Genomic DNA, 21,192 nt, shown 5'->3' with positions numbered 1-21,192 from the left:
TTTTCCTTTTTTGGTCCCATTCAATAAAATAACACATTCTGCTCCTTGTTCAAAGACCAGCCTGTCAGCAAATACAGGGCAGTTTTGCTGGAGATAAATCTATCGTTCCTTCACTATATACATTTCTTATGATTAAATGTACCTTTTCTATGATGCTCTTGGTAATATTTTCGCCTCCCTGTGAAGCCAATACTTTCGTTTTCCCTTGTACTCATGGGGTGAGCACCACTTGCTGATATCGGCATTTCCTTTCATATAAAAGCCAACTATCCAAATCCCCATTATCCCGAACACTACAAACCCAGGACTGTCCCCTGACCAACCAGGTTCTCGGACTCCTGCCCTGGAGGTTCCAGAGTCCCTGCAAAATGAAGGCCTCTCCCAACCCCACAACTCAGTCTACAGAGGGGCAGAAAGCCAAGGTGCACTCTTGATCATTTAAAGCCCCGGCCCACCATGCTACTAGGGGTCTGCAGGATAAAATATTTGATGCAGGAAATAAAAGAGACCAATAATCCTATAACTGGACTAGAAGAAATGATTCCTTTTCCTTTCTAGCCATTATAAAAAACAATTGTTGTTTTTTAGTTTCTTTTTTGTTGGATTTCAAGCCATTCATAAACTATGAACTCTGTATAATATAAAGTGAGGAGTTTGTAAAAACTATAGCAGAGAATTCTCTTTACGTACTCTTCTCTCTTATAGCTATATTTATCTACAGATATATCTACAATCTTTATCTGTCTTGTAAATGTATATATTTACAAATATATATTACAAAATAAATTTTTGTATATAACACATATATAATATATTATAAATATGTATTTACACACAAAAATTAAATTTACCTATACATTTAAATATATGTATATGTATATACATACATACATACATACATATATCTCCTACATAGTGTTGGGGAGGAAGAGCATGGAACAGAGTCCTTGCTCCTGCTCGAGATGATGCTGCGGTTCTCCAGGTAGACTGACAGCTACTGCTATGGCCCAAGTCATCATTTCCCCCAGAAAGAATGAAATACATCACAGTTGAGAAGGTATAAAAATGAGTTAAACACACTTCCATTAACTTGTATCAAATTGAGTTATTTCCTTTCTCTTAGCAACTTTAATAAGATTTGTTCCTGCTGTTCACAACCCTATCAGCCTACAGGGGATAAACGATGCATTGAAAAACACCACGGTTACTTAAAGTGAGAGCAGAGGATTATAGGAAGGGAGAAAACAAGGGGTAAATATGTGGGACCAGAGTTGTTCTCGGGGACTCTGCAAGCCTGGTGTAAAGACAAGTGGGAAGCTCAAGTTTGGCTCAAAGACCCCAGTCCAAGCCAGAGGGGAGGGATGATCCTGATGAAAGACTAGGTCCCCATTAGATGCTCTCTAGGGCAGCCCCTCCTCCCAGAAAGCTATGACTGAGTTCCAAGTTAAAAAGATTGTAAAAGGGACGCCTGGGTGGCTCAGTTGGTTAAGCGGCTGCCTCCGGCTCAGGTCATGATCCCAGCGTTTTGGGATCGAGTCCCATATTGGGCTCTCTGCTGAGCAGGGAGCCTCCTTCTCCCTCTGCCTCTGCCTGCCACTCTGTCTGCCTATGCTCACTCTCTCTGGCAAATAAATAAATAAAATCTTTAAAAAAAAAAAAAAAGATTGTAAAAGAAGGCTAGGTAAAGACCTTATGTCTTTTTTCTTTCCTTTTCCTTTCCTTTCCTTTTTAAATCCCCATGACTTACAAATAAAAGCAAGGAACACATACAAGTAAAGCAGTGTAAGGAGAGAAAGCAGCAGCCGATGACCTGCAACAGAGCCTTTGGCATGATCAGGGGCTCAGGCACCAGTGGCCTCTGTGCTGATCTTAGCCCAGTGGTGGCTGAGCAGCCACGCAGGCCTATGAGGGGAAGGGGGGAGACGAGGCAGTGCTAACAGTTTGCTGATAGGACACTGTGTGCCACAGCCCATACCCCAAGCATGTAACCTATATCACTGTCTCATCTGATCCTCACGGAAACACTGAAGTGGCTACAGTCTCCCCTTCCTACAGATACAGACAATGAGGTTAGCGAGGTGAAGTGTAACTTGCCAAGGGTCACGCAGCTCTTCAAAGCTGAAGCTAGGACTGGGTCTGTGGGATGGTGGAAGCCATGTACCTCATCACCATGCAGCATTGCCTGGTGACCCACAGTGATGGGCACAAGAGATGAGAGATGGGGGAGGGGGTGAGAGCTTCCAGCCCATCAGCACATCCTAGGGTAACCCATATAACCTGAGGACCCACAGGGTAAGGTGGGAGGAATCTAAAGGGCCCAGATTGGGGTGTGGGGGGAGAAAGAAGCAGAGAAATACTGAATTGGGGCTGCTATGGTAGTGCTGTCCTGCCTGTGCCACCACTGCTGGCCTCTCCTGGCTTCATAAGTGCCCTCCGTAGATATCACCATGCTGTAAGACACAGAAACTAGGAAGCTAGTGGAGGTGCCAGGCAACTAGAGGAAAGAAAAGAATAAGCACAAGCATATTACTCCAAAAACTGGAAGTACATACAATAGCCCCATTGCTCACTCAGCATGAACCTCGACCACTGGGTAAGAAAGGCAGAAGAGGTCATCAGAGAAGGCATCACTGACCACGTGCAAAGCCATGGAAGGACATCCCACTGCATTTTAAGATTATGATGAAATATGTAACTCCTTTATCCATAACCCATCAATAAGCACAGCTGACCTAATCTGTGTGCCTAATGCCATAGTATATGGACATTTAATAAACAGAGCACTTGAGTGTACTAATAAAACATAGCATTTGCCAGTAGAGATAATTGGAATTGAAGTAGCAAAATCCTCATGTTTGGCAACATAGATGAAACAACTTCATTAAAATGTACAGCTTCAGCAAATGAAAGGCAGGGGACCACTGGACCCTGAAGAATCAACCTTCTCAAAACTAATTGCTTCAGTGCTTAAAGAGGACAGCTCTGAACTACCAAGGGCACGGCAAGGAAACACTCCTGAAAAATGATCAGCCTTCCCAGAGAGGCTTCTCTGTAAACAAAGCATTATACTTTCTTCTAATATCTGAGGACAGAAATGGCATTCAAAGATGTCAGATGGCCAGACTCTAAAGTTTGGCAGGGCTCTTGATCGTCAAGGGAGGAAACACCTTTAGCAATCGAAAGTAACAATGAGCAATGGTCATTTTGCCCTTGGTGTGGGGTCAAAATTCCAAAGAGGGCAAAATAAAAGACAAGAACGTCCTGGGGAGGTTGGAAACTGAGAGGAGGCAGAAAAAAAAGCACACGCAAGGATTGTGAATGTGAAATGTATCATCTCTGGGAAATAAACACAGGGCACGTCCTATTTCAACACACAGTGAGATCACATTTCAGGGGGAAACGTTTTGCACGTTGCACGACAGGATGCTCGTCTACTGCGCATGTGCTGGGACGAAGTACAAAGGTAACAGGAACAGAGTGGGTGTCCGCTCACTTTCCTTTTTATACCTTCTCCCATAAAGTTAGATTCCTAGACATCTGGAGCCCACAGAAGACTCTTCAGAGCATTCAGATGAAATCAATGTATCAGAGTAGAAGAGGACACTCTTTCATATTACTGATTTTTCACAAGACTGTACCGCACACAGCTCCAACCCAATGGGATCCAAACTGAATTCATCCTGTCCTTTCCCCTCACCATCATCCTCTGGTCTCAATGAAGAGCTCTACCATCTGTCTATCATGCAACCATGAATCCTGGAATCACCTGGGACAGCCGCCTCTCTCCCGCCTCCACATCCCATCTGCAATGAATTCCCTTTGATTCTCCATGGGCCTCCTCTTGAAGCTCTCCTCTGCTAAAGATAAGGTGGTTGTCGTATTTGGCCGGGGCTGCCATAAGCTCCTAGTGGAGTCTCTCCTTCTCACCTCCTGTCCTCCACTACTAACCAGGCTCCTTTTTCTTGAGTGGCAAGACTCATCCCCATTCCTAGGGCTTAAACCTGGGGCCAGAAGGCCCAGGGAGTCCCAAGGTAGAGGGTCATTGCTCCCACCATCCCATTTGTCCAGAGCCCCAGGGGGATTCTAAGGCCTGAGGGGAGAGAGGACACAAGAACCAGGGGATGGCAGAAGCAAGGGCATTGTAGCTCCACTGCTCTCAATCCCAGGGAAGTAGCATATTATGATTTGGGAAATGTTCTCATGATTTGCTGGACCAAATTCTGACTCCTGTGGGTAAGGAAAAGGGAAGGGAACAAGCTGAAGAAGCACAAATTTAAAATCAATCTCCAGGGGCGCCTGGGGGCTCGGTGGGTTAGGCCTCTGTCTTCAGCTCAGGTCATGATCCCAGGGTCCTGGGATTGAGCCCTGCATCAGGCTCTCTGCTCAGCGGGGAGCCTGCTTCCTCCTCTCCCTCTCTCTGCCTGCCTCTCTGCCTACTTGTGATCTCTGCCTGTCAAATAAATAAATAAATCTTTAAAATAAATAAAATAAAATCAATCTCCACTCGTTTACCTTATAAATAGATATATGGGATTTCCTGGGGAGCAAGGTCCAGATATGGGCATCTGAAGCAAGAATGTTTCAGGTGTGATCATGTTGGGGCTGGGGCAACAACCACCGGGCATTTGCTCTGCCAGTTATGAAACAGTCAAACAGCTCCTCTGCCCCTATGGTCAGGGCTGCTTGGGGCTTAGCATTCTCTGAGGAGGCAAAGGGAGACCCTCAGACATGTTCTTCCCCATCTGTAGCCAAAGGTGTAGGATGCTCTCACCCTAAAAGCCTGGAGGTGTAGAATTAAGTCTCTTCCTTGGTTTGGGTCATTATCTTTCTGATTCAAAGACATGAGAGAAAAGAATTTAAATTTTTTAATTTGACTGACCAATAGTGAAGGGGCCTTCTAGCAGCAGCAAATACAAGTTCTTATTAGCAACACATTCCAGCTGACACAGAAGGGAGGCTATGGACCAAATAGCACCATTTGCCAATCATATGCCGAGCTCAGCCTGAGAAATGCAGTCCTTGCTCAACACCAACGGCTATGGATGTCCTTCTGGTAGATTAACTGTGTCACTTGGCTTGCTCAGCCCTCCTGCCCTTTCACATTATTTAAGCTTCTAGCAGGAAATTTCCATCCTTCTGGCTCACAGTAGAGCCCTCAAGGCAGGTATGCTGGGTTGGAGCCAGTGCTACTCAGGAAGGAGAGCCCTGGCAATGGAGAGAGATGGAGGGAAGCAGCCAGGACCAGTGTCCCAGGAATAGACAGCACCCCTTCCATGTGTCTGCCTAGGGGGCTGACAGGCCAAACTGCCCTACAACACCCTATCTGAGCCAAACACGGGCCCCAGGTAGGGGGGACAAATGAGAAAATACAGGTGTGCATCCAGGTACACAACTCCTTTTGCCATCCTATCACATCCCGGCCACTGTCCAAGATAATAGACAATAATAAAATGTTACAAAGTACAGCCTTGGCAAACTAATGTTCACTCTTAAAAATTCAGGCCAGATGCTGTTTGCTGAAGCTGGCAGGGATGGGGGTAGGGGGGAAGGCTATCCTTCTTGGTGGGCAGCACCGCTGGCACCTTCCTGTGTCTGACTTCATCAGAGCACCTACTGTATACAGTAACCCGTGGTTCATTCAGTCCTCACCTGATGACAAGCTCCTGGAGGGCAGAAGTAGGACTTTTAATCCTGTCCCCGGTGCGAGGTGCAGTGCCTGGTATGCAGAGGCCTCCCGTAGATTAACTAAGAAGCAAAACGGCTCAAAGCTGCTTGGGTGAATACAGCTGGGGAACCTCATGGGATTCTCCTTCAAAGAATTACCTTGTCACAGACTAGATATTGTCTTTAATTAAATAACTGATAAATACTTATTGAGCAATGAGCACAATCTTTCTCAAAAAGATACATACTTTGAGTATTTGCAATAAACGATAAATTCAGACCTTTTTACTTTAAATACATAAAATTCCTCCCATGTGAAATAGTTGTCAAGGACTCATGAAGCACTTGCATTGGCATGGAAAATACATACTCCCCAAATCCTGAAAGATGCTCACACAATTTTTTAAAAGATTTTCTATTTATTGAGAGAGAGCGCACACATAGCAAAGAGAGGGAGAGAAACACACTCTGCTGACCATGGGGCCTGATGTGGCTCGATCCCAGGACCCTGAGATCATGACCTGAGCCAAAGGCAGATGCTTAACCAACTGAGCCACCCAGACACCTCAATGCTGACACAATTTTAATGGCACTCTCTATTAAAAGTGTTTGCTCATCTTGGACACATGAGTGACCCAGTCTTCAGCTCAGGTCATGATCCCAGGGTCTTGAGATCAAGGCCCACATTGGGTTCCTTGCTCAGCTGGGAGCCTGCTTCTCCCTCTGCCTGCCACTCTCCCTGCTTGTTCTTTGTCTCTCTCTCTCTCTCTCTCTGAAAAATAAACAAGTATTTTTGAGAGAAATTGGAAGGGGAGGTGAACCATGAGAGACTATGGACTCTGAAAAACAATCTTAGGGTTTTGAAGGGGTGGGGGGTGGGAGGTTGGGGGAACCAGGTGGTGGGTATTAGAGAGGGCACGGATTGCATGGATCACTGGGTGTGGTGCAAAAACAATGAATACTGTTACGCTAAAAAAAATTAATTAATTTAAAAAAAGAGATTGCTCACAAAAATAAAGTGTCCCATTTTAAAGAAAGAAAATATTACATATGGTGAATGATAAGATCAATACATTCCATTATCACAAGATTGTTTCTAATCACAGCTGTCTTCTACCAGGGGAAAGTGCCCACGCTGGGAGTTTACCAAGTGTTGGTACTCAGAGTTCCTGTCTCAAAGGAGTACTAGCAAAGTCTTCAGGGGAAAGACTGTGCTGACTGGCAAGTTTCTTTGAACCCAGGTTTTCAGAGAGCACAAAGAGATAGAGTGGTAAGCAGAAAGGAAACCAGGCTGAGGAAAGAGCTCCATGGCCTGCCCCAAACCAGGAGGCTATGCAAGAGCTAAGCAAGAATCATACTACCAGACTTTGGAAGAATCTTAGAGAACTTGCTAATTCAATTTTTGGGTTTTAAAGATAAAGAAACTGAGGTTCTAGAAGAGAATAGAAGGAGCAGGCCAGGACTTCAACTCAGAATTTCTTCTTCCTTCCACACCACCTCACTTTGTCCTCACAATTTACATTTGGACATGCAGAGTCAAGATAGCCACTTTAAAAACTGATCTATCTTTCTTTCTTTCTGTCTCTCTTTTTTATTTTTTATTTTTTTTCTTTTGCAAACACTATAGTCACTGCTCCCTGGAGCTACAGATTCATTGCCCTTAACATCTCTTTGCTAGGTCAGCTACTCCTAAAGACATGGCAATACCATGACATAATACCTACTGACCCCCATATCCCCAAAGCACATACTGTCTGGATCTCATTGGATCTTTCAACCAGTTTTTGTTGCACAGGGCTATCTCTAAAGAGGCAACACACCATCTGAGTTGAAATTTCAAAGAAGGGAGGTAGTAGAAGAAGCCATGGAGAAGATGGCGGAGAAGTAGCAGGCTGAGACTACTTCAGCTAGCCAGAGATCAGCTAGATAGCTTATCTAAAGATTGCAAACACCTGAAAATCCATCGGCAGATCGAAGAGAAGAAGAACAGCAATTCTGGAAACAGAAAAACAACCACTTTCTGAAAGGTAGGACCGGCGGAGAAGTGAATCCAAAGCGACGGGAAGATAGACCCCGGGGGGAGGGGGCGGCTCCCGGGAAGCGGCGGAGCAACCGCGCACAAAATCAGGACTTTTAAAAGTCTGTTCCGCTGAGGGACATCGCTCCAGAGGCTACCTGGGGCAAAGCCCACACGGGGTCAGTGTGGCCTCAGGTCCCGCAGGGTCACAGTAGGATCGGGGGTGTCTGAGTGTCGCAGAGCTTGCGGGTATTGGAACAGGAAAGCCGGCTACAGAGACAGAGCCGACAGTAAGCTCGCAGCTCGGTGTTACCTTGAACCGGTCGCAGGCTCGGTGAGCTCGGAGCGCGGCCGGAGGTCAGGCAGACCAGAGTAACTGGGCGCTGTTCTCTGAGGGCGCACTGAGGAGTGCGGCCCTGGGCTCTCAGCTCCTCCCGGCCGGAGACCAGGAGGCCGCCATTTGTATTCCCATCCTCCGGAACTCTACGGAAAGTGCTCAGGGAACAAAAGCTCCTGAAAGCAAACCCAAGCGGATTACTCACCCCGGCCCTGGGTAAGGGCGGTGTAATTCCACCTGGGGCGGACACTTGAAAATCACTACAACAGGCCCCTCCCCCAGAAGATCAACAAGAAATCCAGGCGAGACCAAGTTCACCTACCAAGGAGTGCGGTTTCAATACCAAGGAGAGCAGCAGAATTCCAGAGGAGGAGAAAGCCAAGCATGGAACTCATGGCTTTTTCCCTGTGATATTTTTTTAGTCTTACAGTTAATTTAATTTTTTTCTTTTTCATTTTTTGTTTCTTTTTCTCGCCTTTGGGTAAAATTTTTTTTTAAACTGTTACCTTTTTCTTTTTTAACGATTTTTTACTAGTTTATCTAATATATATATTTTTTCTTTTTTATATTTTTCTTAGGTGTTTTCTTTTTTTTTAATTTTTTTCTTTTTTTTTTTTTCTTCTTTCTTTCTTCCTTTTTGAACCTTTTTTTATCCCCTTTCTCACCCCTCATGATTTTGGATCTCTTATAATTTGGTTAAAGCATATTTTCCTGGGGTTTGTTGTCACCCTTTTTGTATTTTACTTGCCCCTTTATATACTCTGCTCTGGACAAAATGACAAGACGGAAAAATTCAACACAAAAAAAAAGAACAAGAGGCAGTACCAAAGGCTAGGGACCTAATCAATACAGACATTGGTAATATGTCAGATCTAGAGTTCAAAATGACAATTCTCAAGGTTCTAGCCGGGCTAAAAAAAGGCATGGAAGATATGAGAGAAACCATCTCGAGAGATATAAAAGCCCTTTCTGGAGAAATAAAAGAACTAAAATCTAACCAAGTTGAAATCAAAAAAGCTATTAATGAGGTGCAATCAAAAATGGAGGCTCTCACTGCTAGGATAAATGAGGCAGAAGAAAGAATTAGTGATATAGAAGACCAAATGACAGAGAATAAAGAAGCTGAGCAAAAGAGGGACAAACAGCTACTGGACCACGAGGGGAGAATTCGAGAGATAAGTGACACCATAAGACGAAACAACATTAGAATAATTGGGATTCCAGAAGACGAAGAAAGAGAGAGGGGAGCAGAAGGTATACTGGAGAGAATTATTGGGGAGAATTTCCCCAATATGGCAAAGGGAACAAGCATCAAAATTTAGGGGGTTCAGAGAACGCCCCTCAAAATCAATAAGAATAGGCCCACACCCCGTCACCTAATAGTAAAATTTACAAGTCTCAGTGACAAAGAGAAAATCCTGAAAGCAGCCCGGGAAAAGAAGTCTGTAACATACAATGGTAAAAATATTAGATTGGCAACTGACTTATCCACAGAGACCTGGCAGGCCAGAAAGAGCTGGCATGATATTTTCAGAGCACTAAACGAGAAAAACATGCAGCCAAGAATACTATATCCAGCTAGGCTATCATTGAAAATAGAAGGAGAGATTAAAAGCTTCCAGGACAAACAAAAACTGAAAGAATTTGCAAACACCAAACCAGCTATACAGGAAATCTTGAAAGGGGTCCTCTAAGCAAAGAGAGAGCCTACAAGTGGTAGATCAGAAAGGAACAGAGACCATATACAGTAACAGTCACCTTACAGGCAATACAATGGCCCTAAATTCATATCTCTCAATAGTTACCCTGAATGTTAATGGGCTAAATGCCCCTGTCAAAAGACACAGGCTATCAGAATGGATAAAAGAACAAAACCCATCTATATGTTGCCTCCAAGAAACTCATTTTAAGCCAGAAGACACCTCCAGATTTAAAGTGAGGGGGTGGAAAAGAATTTACCATGCTAATGGACATCAGAAGAAAGCAGGAGTGGCAATCCTTATATCAGATCAATTCGATTTTAAGCCAAAGACTATAATAAGAGATGAGGAAGGACACTATATCATCCTCAAAGGGTCTGTCCAACAAGAAGATTTAACAATTTTAAATATCTATGCCCCCAAAGTAGGAGCAGCCAACTATATAAACCAATTAAACAAAATCAAAGAAACACATCAACAATAATACAATAATAGTAGGGGACTTTAATACTCCCCTCACTGAAATGGACAGATCATCCAAGCAAAAGATCAGCAAGGAAATAAAGGCCTTAAACGACACACTGGACCAGATGGACATCACAGATATATTCAGAACATTTCATCCCAAAGCAACAGAATACACATTCTTCTCTAGTACACATGGAACATTCTCCAGAATAGATCACATCCTCGGTCCTAAATCAGGACTCAACCGGTATCAAAAGATTGGGATGATTCCCTGCATATTTTCAGACCACAATGCTCTAAAGCTAGAACTCAACCACAAAAGGAAGTTTGGAAAGAACCCAAATACATGGAGACTGAACAGCATCCTTCTAAAGAATGAATGGGTCAACCGGGAAATTAAAGAAGAATTGAAAAAAATCATGGAAACAAATGATAATGAAAATACAACAGTTCAAAATCTGTGGGACACAACAAAGGCAGTCCTGAGAGGAAAATATATAGCGGTACAAGCCTTTCTCAAGAAACAAGAAAGGTCTCAGGTACACAATCTAACCCTACACCTAAAGGAGCTGGAGAAAGAACAAGAAAGAAACCCTAAGCCCAGCAGGGGAAGAGAAATCATAAAGATCAGAGCAGAAATCAATGAAATAGAAACCAAAAAAACAATAGAACAAATCAACGAAAGTAGGAGCTGGTTCTTTGAAAGAATTAATAAAATTGATAAACCCCTGGCGACTTAACAAAAAGCAAAGAGAAAGGACCCAAATATATAAAATCATGAATGAAAGAGGAGAGATCACAACTAACACCAGAGAAATACAAACTATTATAAGAACATACTATGAGCAACTCTACGGCAATAAATTTGACAATCTGGAAGAAATGGATGCATTCCTAGAAACATATAAACTACCACTACTGAACCAGGAAGAAATAGAAAGCCTGAACAGACCCATAACCAGTAAGGAGATTGAAACAGTCATTCCCATTAAAAATCTCCAAACAAACAAAAGCCCAGGGCCAGACGGCTTCCCGGGGGAATTCTACCAAACATTGAAAGAAGAACTAATTCCTATTCTCCTGAAACTGTTCCAAAAAATAGAAATGGAAGGAAAACTTCCAAACTCATTTTATGAGGCCAGCATCACCTTGATCCCAAAACCAGACAAGGATCCCACCAAAAATGAGAGCTATAGACCAATATCCTTGATGAACACAGATGCGAAAATACTCAACAAAATACTAGCCAATAGGATTCAACAGTACATTAAAAAGATTATTCACCATGACCAAGTGGGATTTATTCCAGGGCTGCAAGGTTGGTTCAACATCTGCAAATCAGTCAATGTGATACAACACACCAATAAAAGTAAGAACAAGAACCATAGGATACTCTCAATAGATGCTGAAAAAGCATTTGACAAAGTACAGCATCCCTTCCTGATCAAAACTCTTCAAAGTGTAGGGATAGAGGGCACCTACCTCAATATCATCAAAGCCATCTATGAAAAACCCACCGCAAATATCATTCTCAATGGAGAAAAACTGAAAGCTTTTCCGCTAAGGTCAGGAACACGGCAGGGATGTCCATTATCACCACTGCTATTCAACATAGTACTAGAGGTCCTAGCCTCAGCAATCAGACAACAAAAGGAAATTAAAGGCATCCAAATCGGCAAAGAAGAAGTCAAATTATCACTCTTCGCAGATGATATGATACTATATGTGGAAAACCCAAAAGATTCCACTCCAAAACGGCTAGAACTTATACAGGAATTCAGTAATGTGTCAGGATATAAAATCAATGCACAGAAATCAGTTGCATTTCTCTACACCAACACCAAGACAGAAGAAAGAGAAATTAAGGAGTCAATCCCATTTACAATTGCACCCAAAACCATAAGATACCTAGGAATAAACGTAACCAAAGAGACACAGAATCTATACTCAGAAAACTATAAAGTACTCATGAAAGAAATTGAGTAAGACACAAAGAAATGGAAAAATGTTCCATGCTCCTGGATTGGAAGAATAAATATTGTGAAAATGTGTATGCTACCTAAAGCAATCTAAACATTTAATGCAATTCCTATCAAAGTACCATCCATCTTTTTCAAAGAAATGGAACCAATAATTCTAAAATTTATATGGAACCAGAAAAGACCTCGAATAGCCAAAGGGGTATTGAAAAAGAAAGCCAACGTTGGTGGCATCACAATTCCAGACTTCAAGCTCTATTACAAAGCTGTCATCATCAAGACAGCATGGTACTGGCACAAAAACAGACACAGAGATCAATGGAACAGAATAGAGAGCCCAGAAATAGACCCTCAACTCTATGGTCAACTAATCTTCAACAAAGCAGGAAAGAATGTCCAATGGAAAAAAGACAGCCTCTTCAATAAATGGTGCTGGGAAAATTGGACAGCCACATGCAGAAAAATGAAATTGGACCATTTCCTTACACCACACACAAAAATAGACTCAAAATGGAGGAAGGACCTCAATGTGCGAAAGGAATCCATTAAAATCCTGGAGGAGAACACAGGCAGCAACCTCTTCGACCTCAGCCGCAGCAACATCTTCCTAGGAACAACGCCAAAGGCAAGGGAAGCAAGGGCAAAAATGAACTATTGGGATTTCATCAAGATCAAAAGCTTTTGCACAGCAAAGGAAACAGTTAACAAAATCAAAAGACAACTGACAGAATGGGAGAAGATATTTGCAAACGACATATCAGATAAAGGACTAGTGTCCAGAATCTATAAAGAACTTAGCAAATTCAACACCCAAAGAACAAATAATCCAATCAAGACATGGGCAGAGGACATGAACAGACATTTCTGCAAAGAAGACATCCAGACGGCCAACAGACACATGAAAAAGTGCTCCATATCACTCGGCATCAGGGAAATACAAATCAAAACCACAATGCGATATCACCTCACACCAGTCAGAATGGCTAAAATTAACAAGTCAGGAAATGACAGATGCTGGCGAGGATATGGAGAAAGGGGAACCCTCCTACACTGTTGGTGGGAATGCAAGCTGGTGCAGCCACTCTGGAAAACAGCATGGAGGTTCCTCAAAATGTTGAAAATAGAACTGCCCTATGACCCAGCAATTGCACTACTGGGTATTTACCCTAAAGATACAAACGTAGTGATCCAAAGGGGCACGTGCACCCGAATGTTTATAGCAGCAATGTCCACAATAGCCAAACTATGGAAAGAACCTAGATGTCCATCAACAGATGAATGGATCAAGAAGATGTGGTATATATACACAATGGAATACTATTCAGCCATCAAAAGAAACGAAATCTTGCCATTTGCGACAACATGGATGGAACTAGAGCGTATCATGCTTAGCGAAATAAGTCAAGCAGAGAAAGACAACTATCATATGATCTCCCTGATATGAGGAAGTGGTGATGCAACATGGGGGCTTAAGTGGGTAGGAGAAGAATCAATGAAACAAGATGGGATTGGGAGGGAGACAAACCATAAGTGACTCTTAATCTCACAAAACAAACTGAGGGTTGCTGGGGGGAGGGGGATTGGGAGAAGGGGGTGGGATTATGGACATTGGGGAGGGTATGTGCTTTGGTGAGGGCTGTGAAGTGTGTAAACCTGGTGATTCACAGACCTGTATCCCTGGGGATAAAAATATATGTTTATAAAAAATTAAAAATTAAAAAAAGATTTTCAAAGAAGGAGCACATTTCTCCAATAAATTATTCTGAGCAGGTAACAAGTCAGACATCAGGGGAAGTGCAAATAAATATACTGGAACTTTACCAACCAGCAGCACGAGGCAGCCTGGAACTTTTGTCACTCACCCTGGAATTTGGTGCACTTGGTATTTTGTTCATGACAACACTTCTGTTCTCAACCTCCAGAACTGAGGGCAACAAGCTTTCCTTTTTTGAGACTCTACTTAGACAGTAACAGTTATATCTGTATAATCACTTTGGAACATTCAATATGCTCATTTTTAGCCACACAATGATAGAAACTAAACCATCTTGGAGAATGAATGGGTTGTAAAAGGATAAAATCATCTGAAGAATTTTTCACCTACTAGGTAATAAAAAAAAAATGCCAGCAAGGACCCAAAATATTAACTGGCACTTGAAGATATTCTAATGTAAGCATAAACTGGGTACAAGCATAAAAGCTTTGATGTGTATCAATGCTGGACAATCATGGGCAGGGTAAAAAGGTCTTGTGTTGGAAAATGTTTTGGGAGAAGGGATCAAGAAACTCACAGACCCTGAGCAGAGAGCTGGGCATGTCCTGGGAACACAAGAAAAAGGAGGAGATTCCAGAGGAGTCAAGAGATTGACAAACTTGACAAAGGAAAATGTGACCATATATTGGCCAGTTTCATTTCTAAAACCTAGAAGGGGAATATTGAGAGCTTAAAATCATTTCTTAGACAAAGCCAGACTAAGCATCTCCTAAGGACCTTGTGATATCAGCTGAAACCTGACCCCCCTCTTCAACATCTATTCTGGGACAAATCCCTACGGGGGTCTTGGCTGTATGCTGGACAACCTAGACTCATCTATGGAGTGCCTATTTGCTCACATCAATTGCTTCTGGATCAAAGCAACTGTCCCACCAGTACCTGGGAAGTCCCTTAAGCTTAGGAATGAGGGAGTAGGGAGGAAGGGAAATGGAAGGGTATGGGATTTTCATATTTTTAATTCCTGTACCCCAATAAATACAGTTCTGCTTTAAGAAATTATATATCAGGATGGTTTCATTAAGTTTTCTTCAAGCAGGTCAGAAAGAAAACCAGAAATCAGAATGAGTGCTGAGAAGGGAGGGACAAAGAACAGAAGGGAGCAAGACTGGAAAGGATGGGAAGGGAAAAAAGGGGACTACTGGATTTCCTCAAGAAAGAAAAATGAGCCCAGAAAAGATAAGCTCAGGGTACAACCCCCAGGTCTACAGGTGCTAAAACAAAAACTCTGTATCAGAGGGCAGCTGGTCACCTCAATTAGGTACTAGAAGTCAGTCAAATGACATATTATGTGTTAAGCCATGGGGTATCTCCAAATTAAATGCTGACCAACATTCCAATGGGACATGTACAGAGACAACAGCTTGGGTCTCTGCCTGTTAGCAATGCCTAGTGTCAGGCCCCAAGTGACCCGGGCCATCCCCAACAGACAGGGAGCAGAGAAGCAAATGATTCTGTTTAAAGCCAACCACTTCAAGCTCTTTCTCAATTCATGGAACACATGTGTTGGGATTTTTTCTTGCTACCACACTCTCACCCGGCCATCCCCCCACAGCCCCATGAATATATGGAATAATAGTGCCCTTTCTGTGTGTGAATTTTGATGAGCTGCAAATGAAAAGATATGTGGTCCCCTTGGGCAGAAGGGCTGACATGGGATCCTCCCTTCTGATGGCTTGCTTGACAATGGATGAGCACAGGTGAATGCTGTCCAGTCTGTTTGTGTGGAGTGCACAGAGAAGGGGCGTTGATCTTTAGGAGAGTTTTCCTGAGCTGTCCCTGAGCTTCTGGGACATGCATACACCATTCACAGAGGACTGGAGCCTACTCGTCACCAGTCTTATTGGCTAATCTTAGAATCTCCTCTCTGAGGGCACAAGTAGCCCATTAAACAACCAAACCAAACACACATGTGTACACACACACACACATACACACACACACACACGCACACACATACACACACACAAAGCCCTGTCTTGAAGCTATTAGGGAAAGTCATCAAAAAAACAAGACTGCCAGTTGACCAGGGTACTCGGTGGCTCCCCACCCCTCCCTGCCCTCGGAATGTGGGTTCTGCTTGCCTTTCCAGCCCCCAAAGGCTGCTCCAAGGACACAACCTTGAGATAGTGACATGGTGTTGAAAACACCTGCATTGTATATACGACTGAACCCAGTTAAGGCCTCTATCTACAAACTTTTATCATTTGGCAGGCAATGCAGAGATCCACTGTTTTGCTGCTGCCCAAGACAAGTCTTGTATATACGTTCTCTTTGCTTATGAAATAGCCACCTACCAACCTGAAGTGGCCAGTCTGTTTCTTCCATCTCTCCCTGCCCTGCCAGTACTAGGGTTGGCTTCAGATTTCATCCAGGAAGCTCCTTAGAGGGTTGGGAACCAAAAGCAGGAGGAGAAACAAAATAGCTTCAGTCTGAAACATTTCACATCACCATGCTCTGAATAATGTAGGCTCTGGTGCTCCAACAGCATGCTCCAGAATGACTCCAACAGCAATGAATTTAAGCCACAGCATCCAAGTCATTGTCACCAGATCCATCAAGGTCAGGGCAAGAGGCAAAACCTCAGGCAGCTGGAACCATTGTATGGAGCCATACAGAGGACAGGGAGACCTTCCCCCCAGCAATGCAGGGGGACAGAACACCCAACTCATCATTTTGCACCAGCTGCAAGGGGGCAGGGCTGGGAGCTCCACTGGAAACAGGCAGAAGGGAAAGCCCTACCCCTGACATATGCAGATATGGGCAACCAATGAGAAGTGACCCACTGGAGTTTCAGGCTAACCTCCAAGGTCCTCTTCTGCTTTAACAGCCTTCCATGCTAAACATGCTGTGTCTTCCAGCAATGGAGAGCATATGGCAGAATGAACACTTCTAACAGTTATTTAAAATGAAATCAGGAGGACACAAAGGAGGTAGGGCTCATGCTCATCTTCTGTCTCAAATTCTCAGATGGTTTTTAACTGAACTCAGCTAAAAGTAAAGTCATCTACTTATATTATAACGGACATTAATGGATTTTCTGCACCATATTAGCCCTAGCAACCAATCAAATGTAGATTAATGTAACTGTAGATAAACCAGCATCAATCACCGTTTCTTTACTACGACTTACGTAAATTCTCTTTCCAATTTTTTTTTTAAGATTTTATTGATTTGAGGGAAAGAGAGAGCACAAGCAGGGGTGGAGGTGGGACAGAGGACAGCAGATTCCCCACAAGCAGGGAATCCAACTTGGGGCTCAATCCCAGGACCCTGAGATCATGACCTGAGCCAAAAATCAAGAGTTGGCCACTTAACCGACTGAGCAACCCAGGCACCCCCTTTCTTTGCACTTTAAAAACGCTAACCTACTCTGTCTCTCCAGAGCACGTTTTTTATTTCAATTAAACCTGTATCTTCTGGATCGTAATCCTTAAAGACTCCCAATAAAAGCACATATTTTATTCTGCCACTTGCAGTTTTGTCTTTGACTCTTCTGAAGGAATATTTGAAAGAGGTGGTAAATAATACCAAATAATATCAAATTCCTATGCTCTCCTATAGTCAAACAGAACAATTCTACACACTCAAATATTTGCTTGTGGACTGTAGCAAAGATCACTCAAATATAAGTTTGATCATAAGACAAGTAACACTATCCCTGTCTTTCCAATGTCCACCTAATCAATCCAAGAACAAAAAGTTGTTGAGTGAAACAATGTCCTCAGAACCCTGCCTTTCTTCAGCCACTAAAAGAATCCTAAATACCACATGCCACCTGAGTTACCATAAAGTCCAATTTCATCACATAAATATGGGGGGGGGGGGTAGAAAAGGATAAGTTTATGAGTTACTATCCTGAGTCACAGGATTTCATAATATAGAAAACAGAACTGACTCAGCAAGAATGTAAGCTCCCATATTAAAACAAAGTGGTTTTAATGTGAATTTGCATACATTTTTAAATGCACACAAACATATATACACACAAACAGACCTGAAAACCTTTAAAAATATGTAACCAATTTAATTATTCATTATTTTGAGAAGTCTGCCCAGTTGAAACCCTTTTATATAACAGAAAATAGTGTACACTATTTTGAAGGTAAAAAATGCATGATCTCCTCTGCACACAACTGACCGTCATTCCTTCAACAATCCATACTAAAGACCAGCACACATCAGGCTCACTGTAGATCCTGATAACACACCCCAAACCTGCACCAGACCTGGAGGAGTTTCCCATCCAGTGGGAGGGCAGGGAGACAGAATGGGCTGAGGGGAGTACAGTATGCTGATCATGCTGACACACACTAGGGAGTGAGACCCCGGTGAGCTGAGAAGACCAGAAAAGGTTTTAGCGAGTTCTGGGTGATGGCCAAAAACTAGACTGGGTATATAGAGAGGAATGTGGATATACCTGAAGCCAAAGTCTAACAGAGGAATTCTTAAAAATTCTCAGAGCTTCTGAACTTCAGAAACATTAGTAATAAATCTAAGTTGTTTCAACTCTAGATTCAAACTTCTTTTGCATGAAAGCTCTTAGATAATGATACTTATAAGTTTTAAGAGATCAGGTTAAGAAGAGAATACAAGAGGCTCTGGATGAGAGACATTGATAGCAAAAATGAAAGAACAGCATATTATTAGCTGTTTTTGTTTTTTAATGGAACTCACAGGCTTCCATGTGCTCCCCACAATTGCCTCAGAGTTGCTGTGTGGCTGGAAACCTAAATGAAGTCTCAGAAAAGATAATGGAGCTTTAATGGTGGAAATAGTAAGAAAATTAAATCTAATCATGTTCCATTAAGCATGCTCTTAGCTCCCATATTTACTAAATTATTTTAGTATGATTTTTGCCTCTGTCTATTGAAATAACCTTTTATGGTAATTTGATTTGCAAGCATAAATAAGTCTCATTTATTTTCCACTATGAAACCCTGCAGGATTAATAAGAAGAGATGGATCATCTAAAATCTTACCCATTCTGCAATCAGGAAGTAACCACTCAGAGAGATGGTATGATACTTTGTCTAATATTTTATATTTAGAACTGTAAGGAAAGCATTATACTATAATTAGGGTCTCATTCAAAAACAACATATCACCTGCTAGAGGGACCATCTTTAACCAGCCTTTGCTTCCATACCAGCTTTAAAAGGGAGCCACAGTTGTTCCCACTTCCTGTGCTGATGGGTCACCTCACCTCCTCAGACCTTAATCTTCAAACACATCCTCCTCCCCCTGCTCTTTGATGGACTTTTATCATGTTTGGAGTGCTTTGATACTATTGGCCAGAACTGCTGGAGTGTTTGCTTCCAGGAGGATGCTACAGCATAGTCAACTAGATGAGAATTATCGAGCACAGAGTGACAAATTGTAAGCAATCATGCACTCAGTCCAGGAGCATGCAAACAGGGAACATAGCAAAGAACAACAGGGTGGCTCCCCAGTTCTGGGCTCTGGCAAAGAACAGAACCAACTGTCAGAATATGCAGGGGGTGTTTTTTTTTTAACTTTTTATTTTTTATAAACATGTATTTTTATCCCCAGGGATACAGGTCTGTGAATCACCAGGTTTACACACTTCACAGCCCTCACCAAAGCACATACCCTTCCCAATGTCCATAATCCCACCCCCTTCTCCCAATCCTCCTCCCCCCAGCAACCCTCAGTTTGTTTTGTGAGATTAAGAGTCACTTATGGTTTGTCTCCCTCCCAATCCCATCTTGTTTCATTGATTCTTCTCCTACCCACTTAAGCCCCCTTGTTGCATCACCACTTCCTCATATCAGGGAGATCATATGATAGTTGTCTTTCTCTGCTTGACTTATTTCGCTAAGCATGATACGCTCCATCCATGTTGTCGCAAATGGCAAGATTTCGTTTCTTTTGATGGCTGAATAGTATTCCATTGTGTATATATACCACATCTTCTTGATCCATTCATCTGTTGATGGACATCTAGGTTCTTTCCATAGTTTGGCTATTGTGGACATTGCTGCTATAAACATTCGGGTGCACGTGCCCCTTTGGATCACTACGTTTGTATCTTTAGGGTAAATACCCAGTAGTGCAATTGCTGGGTCATAGGGCAGTTCTATTTTCAACATTTTGAGGAACCTCCATGCTGTTTTCCAGAGTGGCTGCACCAGCTTGCATTCCCACCAACAGTGTAGGAGGGTTCCCCTTTCTCCGCATGGGGTGTTTTAAATATTCTTCCCAAAGCACATTTACTTCCAAAAGACATAATGATGAAAAAGCCGTGAAGTGTAAGCAGAATCACAATTTGCAAATCTTGATCACTTCTAGCAAGAATTAGAGGATTTATGAGGGAAAATTCACATCCAGTAGGAATGACAACTATGGGAGAAGTGGCTGGGAGAATGCCCTGCATGAACCAGACAAGAACCCACACCTATTTTCTATTCTAATTCTGTATTAAGGACTGAAGAACACAAAACACCATAAAGAATAAACTTCTGAAACAAATCTCAACTACAGACAATAAAATTAAACAATAATATAATAATTATTGACATTTCTGCACCCAGTAGTATAACAACTCTCAAACCAGGAGAAGCAGGAGAAATACACAGAAACACAGTAATAATGGAACACTATATTCACTTCCCTCAATCTAAGATAGATTAAAGAAAAAAATTAGTAGGATATATCTTATACATACATGAAATATCTTAGAGATAAATATCTTATGGGCAGATGCCAAATTCTGAACCCTACAGAGAATAACCATTTTCAAAGGCACAGAGAATTCATGAAATGAACCATAGCATATGCGAAGAAACATCAACAAATTTCCCCCCAAATAGAAATTTAATCATTATACTAATACTAGAAATTTAAAAACCAAACAAGTTTTTATTAAATGAATTTTTAAAATTCTGCAGGGAAATAAAGATCAAAATTGAAAACCTTTATGAAAATACATATAATAAAAACATTATACATTAGAATGCAGGCAATAATGCTAAAGCAGTTTATAAGATGAAAACAGCATTAGATACAATGATAAAAATACTACAATAAAGGAAGTATTCAGTTTTTAAAATATAGAAAAAAATGAAGTTACTGAAAGCAAGCAAGAAGATGACATTAAAAAAGTAAAAGCAGAATTTAACCAATTAGGAGACTTCTGCCTCTACGAGGATGTATTAGGTCACAAAGGCCAATACTACCTTATAACAACCAGAAAGCTTCACATAAATTATAAAATTGTATTTGTAGAGACATCA

The 21,192-nt window shown here is 42.1% G+C and overlaps 1 protein-coding gene across 7 annotated transcripts in view; it reads right to left on the bottom strand.

Annotated features, from left to right (window-relative positions):
• Positions 1 to 21,192, bottom strand: part of ULK4 (unc-51 like kinase 4) — a 653,086-nt gene that overhangs the window by 286,678 nt on the left and 345,216 nt on the right. The gene's annotated exons all lie outside the window — the stretch shown is intronic.

Source organism: Mustela putorius, unplaced genomic scaffold (assembly GCF_011764305.1).
Source record: "Mustela putorius furo isolate JIRA1106 unplaced genomic scaffold, ASM1176430v1.1 tig00003834_pilon_pilon_pilon, whole genome shotgun sequence".
NCBI lineage: Eukaryota > Metazoa > Chordata > Mammalia > Carnivora > Mustelidae > Mustela > Mustela putorius.
Note: the sequence above shows the minus strand (reverse complement) of the source record. Positions and strands in the feature narration are given on the sequence as shown.